The sequence below is a fragment of the Nesoenas mayeri genome (genome assembly GCF_963082525.1).
Source record: "Nesoenas mayeri genome assembly, chromosome: 18".
NCBI classification, from domain to species: domain Eukaryota; kingdom Metazoa; phylum Chordata; class Aves; order Columbiformes; family Columbidae; genus Nesoenas; species Nesoenas mayeri.
In genome coordinates this window covers 4,086,446-4,099,800 of record NC_137566.1, presented here as the reverse complement: position 1 = coordinate 4,099,800, position 13,355 = coordinate 4,086,446, and the positions used below count along the sequence as shown (strand labels likewise).

General features: G+C 53.4%; 1 protein-coding gene across 3 annotated transcripts in view; it reads right to left on the bottom strand.

Moving 5' to 3' along the window:
- ARRDC1 (arrestin domain containing 1) overlaps positions 1–13,355 on the bottom strand; it is a 33,614-nt gene that overhangs the window by 19,429 nt on the left and 830 nt on the right. The gene's annotated exons all lie outside the window — the stretch shown is intronic.

The following is a 13,355-nucleotide window of genomic DNA, read 5'->3' as shown; positions in this document are numbered from 1 at the left end:
CTCCAGATGCCAACTCTCATTAACCAGACATCAATACATCAGCTCGCTCGCTTGTGCCTGCAATGTGCATCAGCACCTCCAAAGCAGGAGAAGAACACGAGAGCTGCCCACACCCCAGCACACCTGATGTGAGCAGACACGGGTCCCCCCCGAAGCAAACCATCACACTGAACCTCCTGCACACCCCCAAGTGACATCCAACCCTCTCTTTTCCTGGACGGCAGAGACAAAACCATGTGGGGGTTTCAGCATCAGAAGGAGGAGGGAGCAGTTTTAGCAGGGTGAGATCCTGCGTACCCAGGCGTTCGTACCAGCTCCCAAGGTCCCACCCTGAGCATAATGTCACATCTCCGGGCTCACAACAAGCCTGTCTCTCTTGAGGTAGCCTAGATAACTTGGATGGATTGAGTGAAACCAAGCCCAGACTCAACCGCTCCACTCCCACGTTTTCACACAGGAGATGTGAGCGAGAAAAGCCCAACCAAGAACTGGAGAACATCCACATCCTTCAGGAGCAACAGCCCCTGAACAGGCTCCCCCTCAGCCTCCCTTCACCACAGAAGTTTGCAGATCACCACCATCTGCTGCAACACCCAGATACAGGGATGATGGTCTTTAACTCAAGCCTGCTTGCTGCAGTGCGGTGCTGAGGCACTCCTGCTCCTGGGAGACGGGTGGGTGGGCATGTTCGAGCATGTACACGCCATGGCCCATCTCCCTTTCCACAGGAGATGGAGCCTCAGCAGCCAAAGGCAGTGGGTTTCAGCCTGGCACTCAGAGCTAACCCTTGGCTGCTGGTCCCTGCAATGGTGGATCGCCCTATAATTCATCATTAGGGCTAAAATCTGACCGCCTCTAAAAGCCTCACTGCCTCTAGCTAACGAGTTCTCCATCACAGGTGCAGGAGCTGTCAGCTCCAAGGCTTCTCAATTAACCACCAACATCCCAAACTGGTGTGGCCACAGCCAGCCACAGAGGAGGGATCCTAGAGGGACATCCCTGTCCTGTGTCCCCAGCAAGGGGCAGGAATGCGGCTGGAGAAGGCTGCCGTTTCAGGTACGTGAGGGCAATTCAAGAGGCAGAAACAAACATCTGAAGCTGAAAAGCTTGAAGGCAATTTCATAGCAATGGAGAAACTCTTCCCTCTATGCTCTCCAGAGCTCTCAGTGCACCATTACTAGGCATGCCAAGTCGCTAGATGCAGGACAAGCCTTGGAGCAGTCCAGGTGGCACAGGATTTGTTATGGAGCATCTTCTCCAACCTACTCCAGCAACATAAGCTCCCGCCACCTCACTGGGGGAGCAATGGGACAGACGACAGCTCTGAGCACACACATCACCCCATGGGTGGGAGCGGGGCTGCGGCTGGATACAGGGATCGCATGTCCCAGCTCATCACCAGGCTCCTGAAGAGATCCAGGAGATGCAATGAGATCCCCAGGCCCCCACAGGGAGGGCAATGCTGGGGCAGCAGGTCCAGGGCAGCCACAGAGCCCCCCCATTTCATCCCCACAGCCACACAACAAGCCCCGCAGGAAAATCCAGCAGCTTCAGGGCTCTTGTTGCCCCCAGGTTATCTAGGAGGTTTCAGAGACAGCTGGTTCAACAGGTCAGACGATTTATCTCATTCCTAACCAGGTTTTGGAGCAGCTAATCATGAATTCAGCCTCTCCACGAGCACCCCGGGGCAGATACTGGGGACTTGCCCAAATGTCATGTACAGGCTCCTGTTCACACAGAGGAGCAGAGACAGGGACAGATGACAGGCACAACTCGGTGATGTGGTGCTGCAAGCTCAAAACAGCGTCGGCGGGACAGGTCTGGCAAACCGGCACCATCAGAGCTGCTGCAACCGGAGCCACCTGAGGTGCAAAGCTTGTCAGCCTGACTGTCAGTGAATAAAATGCACAGTGTGAGCCTTTCCAAGGAAATCTCTGTGCCAAGCTGCAGATAGAGCAAAAAAGAAAAGTTTCTACATCACAACAGGCCAGTTCCAGTTATTCAAAACCCATTAAAACTGCCTCTAGAACCCAGTGCTACCAGTGGTCCCAGCTACCACGCTCCTGCTCCCTCTTTACCAGGGCTGCTTTGAATAAATACAGAAAAACAATCCAAAAAATGTATAGGAAGTGAAAGGGGGAGGCAAAGAGCAGTCAGGAGAGAGGAAACGAATTACGAAGCCACACAGAAGACAAGAGCCTTTCACCCCTGCAGTCCCCCAGGGATTCAGGGAAGCGGCAGCTTCGCATCCAGCCAGACACATCTTCAGCAACGCGCTGCAGCACGCGCCAAACGCTGCAAATAAAAGGAGACAGCTCTGTCATATCCATCTCTGCACGAAGTAAAAATAGAGATGCCAGGAGCTGGGCATGTCTGCCTTCTTCCAAGGTGACTTAAGGAGAGCAGCCGTAGACTTCAAATTACTTGTCCCGGTGCCCCAGCGTGCTGCCCTCCTCACGGGAGCTGGCGCTGCATCTCGGGCGAGAGGAAAGGGGAGGACACGCATCCCCCTCCCTGCCAGCAGCAGGTCGTACGTGCACATCCCTCCTTCCAAAATCCAGGCACGTCCAGTCCCAGCAGCCACCCTGCACTCAGCAGCAGGGCCAGACACAGTCCCAAGTGACCCCCTCAGGTTCAGGTTCCATCGGTGTCACACACCCACTGCAACAGGGACAGGCAACAGCCAGCGGCGGAGGGAGACACTGATAGCTTGGTTGGTTTGGGGTTTGCTGGGGTGGGGAAGGGATGCATGAGAAACTACAGCTCTTCTTCCTTCCTTTCCTGCCAAGAGGCAGAAGGGGATCTGGCCTCTAATGTGGAGTCATCTAGAAGAGTGGTTCACGCTTTCCTTCTCAACTCAAACCCAAACCCATAGCTGGGCCCAGGAGGTGAACTGTCTGGAGCTGACACACGTTGAGCAGCACCTCCCACACCAGCACAGCCTTCAGCACAATAAGACGCTGATGTGGGTCCCCAAGACGCAGGGGGACATCCTACCCACCACAGCTTGCCAGCCCACCGCACAAGTCACATCCAACACTGCTCTCTGCTCGGAGGCTGTGGACAGGCCCCAAGTGAAACACTGAGTCGTCACTACAGTTTGACTCGCCTTTGTTCCTGTGAGCAACACTCCTGCCATGCACAAGCCCAGCTGGGGCTCAGGACCATGCAGCCCACTCTGCACTGGCATTACCTTTAGCATTATTTAACCTCCAGAAGCAAGATCTGCTGCTCAGCCATTCCACCCCCAGGCTGGCACTTGCCCACTGCACCCTGCAAGAGGCTGGACCAGCAGTGGAAGCGACAGTCCCTCCCTTCCTGGCCCTGACCTTTCCGTGAGCCAATTTCCAGGGCAGCAGAGCCCGTCCTGCACACCCCAGCTCAGCAAAACCCATCCTAAGGGCTAGAAGTGCCTGTTCTCCCTGGCCACAGCAGCAGGGCTGTATTTGGGGCTGTCAGGATGACACAGGAGGACCCAGCCAGGTCTCCCACACAATCGCAGAAAGGCCAGACCCACAAAACACGCTGCAGGAAATCTGGACCAGCTCCTCAACAGCCTGTAGAAACTCCACCTGTAGCAACAACAGGGGAGCGTCAGCCCTGCTACATGGCAAAGTGACACAGAGTCATTCTGGCTACGCACAAGTTATTTTAGCCAGAGTCCAGCCCAGCAGGTCCATGCAAGTAGTATTGATACCCAGAGGATGTTCTTATTCCAGGAATATGCAGAAGTCTCCAAAGGGAGACTGGGAGGTGTGTGCCTATAGAAACATGGAGCAGCAAATCTCCGAGTCCTCTCCCAGGCAGGTCAGCCCCCTCCCCTCTTCCATCACTTTCTAGAGAGCAACAGGAGAATGCACATTTTCCAGCTCCTCTCCAGAACCAGGGGTCAACATACATCCCAAGGGAAGAAAGCAAACTCTCGGGCTCCTGTTCAGAACAAACTCCTGTTCAAGCCAAAGGCTTTTCTCCCTGGCAGAGCCGAGAGGTTTATTTATAGCATCACAGAGTTTATCAGCACATCGGCTGCCCTCAGAGGAAGAGGGTCATCTCCAACATCTGGAAAAAAATCCCCAGTTGAGCATGTTTGACAAGCCTGTCCTTGCACACGTTGGGCTGCGGGTGGAAAACGCACGAGTGAACAAGGCCACAGGGGCTATGGGAGGGGGATGGCCACATGCCACGAAGTCTGTGCCTTGGACCTGCCAGTCCTGCTGCCAAAGGCAACCGTAGCTCCTTAGCAACAGGCACGAAACGCTGCAGCATCCTTGTGCAGAGCCCGACTGATGGGCTGAACCCGCCCAGCCTGTTACCCCTATTCCCACCATGTTGCTGCCACAACCGCCTTGCTGCTCACCAGGCACGCTCCAAAAAGGATGCCCTCAGCATCCCTTCTCCAAAACTGCATCTTGAAAACAAAATGGCAAGTTTGGTGGATTTCTTTTAAAGCTTTAGACTGATGTAGATCCCAGTGCTGCTCTTTCAAATGCCCGGGCAGAGAGGTGGGGAAGAATGGGGTCATTCTGCTTTGAAAGCCCATAAGGGCAGACAAAGTTGCACCCAAGGTCTGGCAGGGACATACAGCTACACAATTATTGCCCCCAGCACCACCCCACCCACCCTGGCCTGCTTGCTGGAGCCAAGGCTCCCAACCAACACACCATGGGCTGGGCAGGCAATACCCCTCGATGGTGGCTTGGGAGGAAGCGGGGAAGGAGAAAGTTGTACCTCAGACTGGTTTTGGGAGTCAAAACTCTTGCCCCATCCTAAACAGGCGGCAGCAGAACCACTCCACACACCTGCTGCCGCACACAGGGCTGGGGTCAATGATGCCAACCCTCAGGTCCACATGCGAGGACAGCGACCAAGCACCAGCACAGCACCATGAGGGACTGGCCCCTTCCTCCCAAGCCAGGATGGCAGCCACAGACACCCCTGAGCACTGGGAACAGCCCAATGAGACACGAGGCACTGCGGGAAAGCGAGTGTTTGGCAGAGAGAGGCAGATCTCACAGCTCGCTACAACTGTCTCCATGCCAGCCACCCACCCCAGCTGCAGCGCCAGCACCCACAGCCTCCGCTCCTAATACCCATCCCTCGGAGTATCGGAGGGGAAACGCAAAGAAGCTGCAGAGGAGCAGAAGGCTGGAGCAGATAGCGGCGGCGTTTCATGTGGATCTTCAACCACTCTGGCGTGTGAAGCCAACTTTCAGTCTTCAGAAACTTCTTTCCACTTCTCTGGACAGAAATTCAGAGAGGGTCAGACTTATCTGTTTGGAGAATACTGTGCCTGCCATCCTTTCTAGAGCTGTGCTCAAGACTGGCTTCTGTTTGCCCCATCCATGAGAGAGCAGGCTGCACTTTTACTAAAATGGGACCGAGCCCCAGACTTGCAGCAAGTCTCATGCTGGCCAAGAGCAGTTCAGCTTGTTACCCAGCAGATCCCAGCAGAAAACGTGCCCTCTCCTCCTCATCCTCCTTTCTGTACAGCCCAGCTCTGGTCTCAGCCCTGTCCTAAGCAGGGGCTGCAGGCTCCCTGCCAGCACCGGCACGGCCGAGCAGAGCAGGCAGCCAGACACACCTCGTATTTAGGATCTCAGTGAGGTCCAAGCAAGGTTTACTCATGATCCCCTGAATAAGGCAGGTCCTAATTTACTGTCATCCTTCTCGAGGAACCTGCGCAACTTAAACTTGCCCCTGTGAGCCTTGTGCAACCAAAGAGCAAAGCTATGCTCTTCAAAGCAAAACAAGGCTGTACATACAGAAGTAGACAGAGCATCCTAATCTTCAGTGTTTGGTCCCGTGGGAGGGGAATGCAGGTCCCCGCTGCCCCGTGTGGCACAGAGCCAGCAGCTCGCCCCGGCTCGCAGGAATGCGGATGGATGCCAGGACCTGCAGCTCTCAACACTTCAGCCAGCCAGGGACCACAGCCACGCTCCCTTGGGCTGAGAGGAACCTCTTTTTTAATAGCTCGCCCAAACTGAAATAGGTTTCCACCCAGCACTTAGCACTGCTTTAGGCCAAAGCAGTTACGATATTCTGGTAGACTTGAGTTAGCTGTCTAAAAAAGGAAGAATTGGGCAAGAAACCCCACCGCAGTCAACCACACAGTGCTGCAGGTCCCCGGAGGCATTTGCTGGGTGCTTTAAGACCAGCCAGGTCCGTGCTGTAACAAACTGCCCCTTTAAACTCATTAACAAACTGCTCTTTCCCAGCAAACCAAGCCAGGCACCTTCTCCCACCTCGCTGGCAGAACAAGCTGCGATTCAACAAGGATCAGACACGGAGGCTGAGCTCTCTGATGTCCTGGGAACACACCTCTGTTTGTGACCACAGCCAGCTCGTCTCTGTTCTTCCCACACCCCAGAGCAGGTTTAACACGCTGTCCCCCCCGACAGCCCCTCTGTCGCAGGAGCATCGTCCCTCCGTGCTGGGTGCAAAAGCTACTGCCGGCAGATAAACAGCCGACTGATCAGGTTTCTCTACTTACCACAAAGAGGTTGATTCACCAGAGCCTACTCCCTTTTCAGGCTCTTTCTAAATAAAGGCTTCAAAGAGTTCTGGAAATTCATGCTTAACAGGCTTACTGTAATTCCAGAGCACAAGGGCTCCTGTGGGCCAGACTCTGTTGCAGGACCAGGTCGCACATTTTCTTCTGAGGCTGTCAGATGTGCTTGTCTAGGGGTTAAGGATACAATAAGTCCTGTTGGGTGATGCTTATTTTGGGAGATCCTCACTGCCACCCAAGACATGGTCTGACACATATTGCCTGGTCCTCTGAGCAACAGGCAGATGCAGTGCAGGTGCTCAGCAGAGGAGCTGATGCTCGTCCATCCCCTCCTGGGGCTCCGGGGATGCTCCTGGGCACAAACTCGCCAGCATTCACTCTTTGTCCTCAGAGAAGAGCACTCACAAAGTCAGCCCAGCTCCCAGCCAGCCAGAAAAAGGCCTGTTCCAGGCTGGACACCCCCCACCACACACACCTGGGACTGAAAGGATCCAGTACAGACAATATTGCCATAACCAGTTGTCCTGAGCAAGCCTGTGTCTCCAAGGGACTGAGGACTAGAGCAGCAAGCTCAGGACTGCTCAGCCATCCTGGAAACAGCGTTGGTGTGAGGGGTTGCACCCAACATACAATAAGAGCAGAGCGCAGGGGACAAGCAACCATGTGTAACTCTGCATTACCGCTCACCCACCCTGTTGCTCCGCTCCAGGGGCTGAGCTGGCAAGTCAGCAGCTGGAATTTGCTGAGACACCTCCAAGTGATTTAGCACTGCTGCAGCTCCAGGCACAAGCCCGGAGCCAGCTCCCCTTCTCTTAGCAGAGGAGGTTTCAAGCACCTTTTCTTGAAAAGCCTTATTTCTAAGCAGAAAAGCAACCCAGGAACCAGGGCAGGCAGGTTCTCCAGTGGGTGAGATCTCAGCCGCCTCGCCTCACCTGCTCCCCACTGAACATCTCGCACACCACCGTGAGCTCTCGAGCGTTGCTTTGAGCTCTCGAGTGTTGCTTTCGCACATCTCGGTTGTCAGGAAATCCCCCTCCCCCAGTGATTTCGGAGAAAGCAACCAGAATCCACTTTATTCTGTGTAAGAGCTGCTCCTGTGATTTTCTTTGATGCCATTCAATGCAAGCAGCTGGATTCTCTATTTATAGCAAGATCATCACTTTGGAAAAATGACATATGTTCTCGTTATTATCAGAGCACAAGATACATAACAAATCCCCGCTATGCCAGGAGTGCTACAAGTTGGTAAGACAGTCCTCACGGTCAGGCTGGACACCTGCAGAGGTCCAAGCAGACAGAATACAGAGCATTTGGGACCGAGAGCTTTTCTCCCTGGAGATGCTGCCTTCTGAGCCAGTTTTACTCAAGTCTTATTGCAGGCAGGATTTGGGATTCAAGCGGGTGTGTTGGGGAGAGATGACATCAAACTGCTGCAGCATCGTAACCTCTGGCCTGAGCTGCTGGAGCCAGGACAACCGAGAACATGGTTTCAATCAGCAGGAACAAAGGGTTGGAAGTTATAAGCATTAGTGCTCCAGAAATGATTCATGCTTCTTGGAAACAGCCTTTTTGCTACGGATATCTGGCAAGGTCCAATTTTTAATCAAGATTAAGGTGCTCAAAGGTCAGGGTCTCCAGATAATTCCAGGCTGGCGCTAGCTTGCCACCCCCCTCTTGTCAAGGGGGTCAAAAGCAGCACCCATGTCCTCTCTGCCATCATCATCCAGCATCTCAAGGTCCTGATGCACCTGTGGGACTTCACTGAAGCCATTCATGGCATTGATCACCACTCTGGACGCAGTACCTGATGCTGGACAAAGCGGTACCCAGGCACGGCTACCCACTGGCTGGTGAAAAGCCTCTACCACAAGCTTATTCACAGCAGAACACCCAGCTTGCACTTGCCACTAGCTCCCCACCAGCTGGCTTTACCTGGCCAAAGAGTTAGGGGATGTGAAGTTGTCATGTAAAAGCCATCACAAGGGGACAGAAGCCTACACATCTTTGCGGTCTGAAGCCATTTCACCTCCCGCTTCAGATCCTGGACACAACCCAGGGGCTCAGAGCATGCACAGACAACCATGCACAAGGCGAAAATTCGCTGACTGGCAGCAGTCTGGTCCTTTGCTCATTTTCTCCTCTCCTAAGCAGTTTGCTCTTCCACACAAGAGATTTGAAGAGTGACAGATTTTAGGAGCAGCACAAAGAGGTAATTAACTTCCATAGCAATCCCTGTTGCCAGACTCTGGAGGTCACAACAGTAGCCTAAAGGCTGTACATTGGATATCTCAGCAATCAGCCCTCAAGAAAAGAGGCACCAAACCAAACCCCAGCCTCTGGCGTGCTTGCCAGGCTGTTTCAGCAGCACTCGCCCCGACACCTGGCAGCGCACCTTTCTCTATGCTTCTGCACAAGTGGCAGCAGCCTCGCAGCACAACCCAACCATCCCACGGCCTTTCTTCTCCTGGAAGAGCCCAAGCATCTCATTCTCCAGATGGCAGATGGTCCGCGCGTCCGTCCTACTCTTCCTGGCTGTGAAAGCCTCTAGCAAGACTTCGCCAAGTCAAGTGGCAGCTACATGGCTTCTACAGATGTACTTCTTCCCAAGGGATGACTTTCAGCAAAAGGTATTGCACAGGCTACAATAGAGAGTGTCCCACACCTCCCCTGGCAGAGGGGCTGGCCCGAGCCGCTGCCCTCCCGGCTGCTCTCCATCACCCGACCTTGCCAGGGATGGGGATCTGCCTCTGGAAAAGAGGGATGGAAACCAACAGACTCCATCCTTCCAGCCAGGGAACCTCCCTGCTGCCTACCTGCCTGCAGCCCTGCACGACAAGCTCCAGCGCTGCACTGCTCCAGGGAAGGAATAAGCACTCGCACCCTGTTTGTCACACTTGGAAGCAAATCAGACAGACAGAACTCCGCTCCACTTGTTCTCCCATTTTGTTAAACAAGAGATGGGAGGCCGTAGCACGTCTCCTCGCCAAGGAAAACGGCAAACCGAGCTTTTCAGATGAGCACAAGTGGTGCGCGGGCGGGGGGAGCAGCAGAGAGAGGCACACACTGCAGCGACAAGAGACACAAAACAATCTCGTGATTAGTTATTGACTCCAGAGGAGTTGGAGCTCTAGCAGCGAGCCAGCCAGGAAAGCAAAAATCCCTCTTTTGTTCCACAGCCTCAGACAGACTTGGCCACACAGCTCCCTGCTGTCTCACTCCAGACAATGAGAAAAGAAAGTTAATCCACTTCTCCATAGCAGAAGCCATCCAGCCTGCCGGAGCCAGGCTGCGGAACGACATGAGCATTCCTGTGCATCAGCACCAGCCTCGCCGTGTCCTGGTGCCCACCGGCGCTAACAGATGCCAGATGGCTTGAGGACCTCGCCAGGCACTGCCGGTGCTGCCAGGGATAGTGACAGCTTTGGGTCCAAACTGCGCTCCCCTGCACACCGCACCCCAAGGCAGAGACCAGTTGTGGGGTCCCTTCTGCCCCAATGATGTATTAATATAGGTGTCAAGCACAAAAGTATCAAATCCACCTTTACAGAAGACAAACTTCTGTGTCTGGATAGACTAAGCCTCACCCTTACTAACCAGAGACTAAATCTATCCTTTCAACATCGCTTTGTCAAGCAGCCCAAACCACAGCCTGTCTGCAGGAACATCATCTTCCTCTGTTTCAGAGGTTAATTGGTTCAGAGGATCGTGGCCAACACAGTTGTTCAGTGTCACCTCTTTTCTCCAGGAAGGGCACAGGTTTCACGCATGTCAGAAGCACCTTACAGGTCAGCCAAACCCAAGCTTAGCTTCTCCCCACTGCCCTCCTAGGGAAACACAAGTCATCTGTTAATCTGGACACGACTTGGGATTCAAGTGACCTGCTTTCAATCTCCTCCTTCACCACCAGCTTTCTCGGTTGTCCATTTGAGATGTGAGAATATTTACTACATCTAAGATTAGAGAAGGAAATTATGATTCACAGTTGCTCTGCAGAAATGGGAATTATGAACCTGGGTACTTCTAGAGCGTGAACAGACGTAGGTACTCGTGTCTGGAGCTTTGTAGTTCAAGGGAGTGATTTTAAAGTCAAGTCATCACTGCATAAACCTAGACAGCTAAATAATAGAGTAGAGAACAGCAAAACGCTGAAATCTGCTCCGGAAAGCACTTGCAGTTTCTTTAGTCTTAGTGACCCAGGAGAGAGGGCTGTTATTTTAACATTACAGCTCTGCCTGCGAGAAGCCTCGCTGAATGGCAGGCAGCACGACTGAAATAATCTGCATGGCCCCTGGACGCCGCAGAGTTGAGAGGAAAGTGCTCCAGAATCCCGGAGCAGCACGAGCCTTTGTTCCAGCTCACTCCTGCCAGCAACTAGCGCTGCCTGCCCTGCTTGGAGAGAACTTATTTCCCTCTTCCTTCCCCCCAAATTAACGCCATCTCCAGCTGTCTCAGCGCCAGCTTCCTGTTAAGATTAATTATTCTTTGTACACCCTTGTTTGATGATTTACCCAGCAGGCCAGGCACAATGATTGGGAATTCTGCGTTCCCATCAGCGCTCTCCCTTGAGGCTCGCAGGTTTTCAGGGAAGGACCTTCCCTCCGGCACGGACACGTGTGTCTCCCCAGAAGGTCTATGTGGGTCTCCAAAGGCCAGTTGTCATTTGTGACACTGCCACATGGTCAGCTGAAGATGATGTGCTACTGAACAGCCTTTATTGTTAGTCAGCAGGGCTGGCGAGGAAGCCAGCGTAGGTGGGAGCACTTATGATCCTGAAAGGTGTGTCTCCAGTTACACTTTCCTATGACCCAAGGTTTCTAGTGTGTTTAAAAAGGCAGAAGGAGCTTTGTTTGTTTGCATTGTCCACCTTTCAGAAGCTGCAATTTCCAACAGCCATAAAACAAGCTACCGTGTGAAGTAGTCATCTGCAGTCTCCAAAACCACAACACTGAGAGCCACCAGCACACCAGACTGGTCCAGCTGAGGAGATGGAAAGCACCAAGTCTTGCTGCTGTAGGATAGAGTGCAGCAGGTGAGGACTTCAAGTCTTCTCCTGGGAGCTGTTTGTCAGTCATTGTTGGTCACAGAAGGTATAGGTGTATATAACACAAACTGATGCCACCTACCTGCCCCCACAACCCAGTAGAAAGCACCAGCACATCAGAGGTTGTCTGATGTCTCTGCTGCTGAGCTCGTGGAGCTCAACAGGGCTGACCAGATCCTTTAAGACCTCTTTCCATAAGTAGTCGTCTGCTGTCACACCAAGAAGGATATTTCAGCAGCTACACAAGCCTCCTGCTCTGAAGGAGAGGGACCCCATCTGAGAGAGCACCAGCCCCAGCGTGGAAGGTTTACACACCAGAGACAGAGCAGCAGGGAGGATACACAGCAAAGAGTCACCTTGTGCTGCTCTGCAGATGGTGGTATCACACCCCAACGTGACTTATTTGGGCAGGTTCAGACACCAGTTATGGAAAGTTTCTGCCCCAGCTGGTGAGGCCAATTCGCAGGGACCTCAGCCCAAAACAGCTGCTCCAGTCACCTCCGCACAGAAGCAGAAGGAACAGGCACACACAGCCCGCCTCAGATTTTGGCTCAGTGCTTCTGCCAGCTCTCCCAGAGCCCTGCTTAACTGCCCAGCTTCTTCCCAAAATCCCTGCATCAGCATCAAACACCAGGCCCAAGAGCAAAACCCCTCCTGGCTTCAGGACCAATACTTACACCTGACCCTGAAGTTTCAGAGTGAAAGCGATGAGGAAGCAGAAAGAAGGTCCAGAACAAAGAGACACCATCCTCCTCCCCCACAACAACCAGCTGCAGCGCACCGGGAAGCAAAGGAGATCTGGTGTAGGGGAGAACCTGGCAGCTCCTCTCCAAGATGGGAATTGTAGCGGCAACACCAACATGTAATCGCAGCCAGCTGGCAGCACCAGGGGCCAGCACAACCGAGCCCTTCGAGGCCAAACACTCGTCTCACCTAAGAGGTGCCATCAGGAGCAGGGGTGGGAGCTAATGGGATGGGCCAAGGACAGAAGTCAGCCACAGTTTGTTATGGACATCTTTGCTGGAAGAAATATTGCTGGGAATACCCTCCGAGGAGAAAAAACACTGGATGTGCAACTGTTTTGCTCAGACAGGAGTTAAACAGGCTACAAGTCTGCACTTGTCCTAGATATTTTTTTCCTGAGAAAGCTTCCAAAAAGCTATTGCACACAACTGGGAGAGGTGCTTGTGAAAGCAAGACATGAGCGAGCGTAGGCACCATCGTCCAGGCTGACGTCTCTGTTCAAGAGACTTCACATTTTCCATTGTTTGGTCTTTTTTTTCCCCCCCCAATAATTCGTTAGAAAGGAAGAAGCAAGCAAGACAACCTCGGGGAAAACAGCAAATCAGTTTGCATTTCCACGGCACTGAGAACCAAACGAACTTGTAAACCCAAATTACTTCTCTAGGGTGGAGGAGCAAGTTCCCAGTTGGGAAGATATGAACCGAGCAGCTCATCTCCCCCCAGTCCACCCCTGTCCCCCCACCCTGACCGGCTGCACCAGCCAGCAACAGGGCCTGGGTCCCACCTGGAGTAAGAGCCAGCCATGCACCCCAGGCACCCCCTGCACCCCAACACAGCAGACTGCAGGCAGGCACTGACCCTGGCACACACATAGGACCTGGACGCCTCCCAAACTGATACTTTCACAACTCAAAACGTTCGAATTCATTTGAGACATTACGAAACGGTTGCTCACCGCAGCCTCCGCTCGCAAACCAGCGCTCACCCCTCCTGCTGCGGCAGGTGCAGCCGCCAGCCAGGACATCACATCGCCCGCCTCCTCCTCCCACAAAAAACATGTTT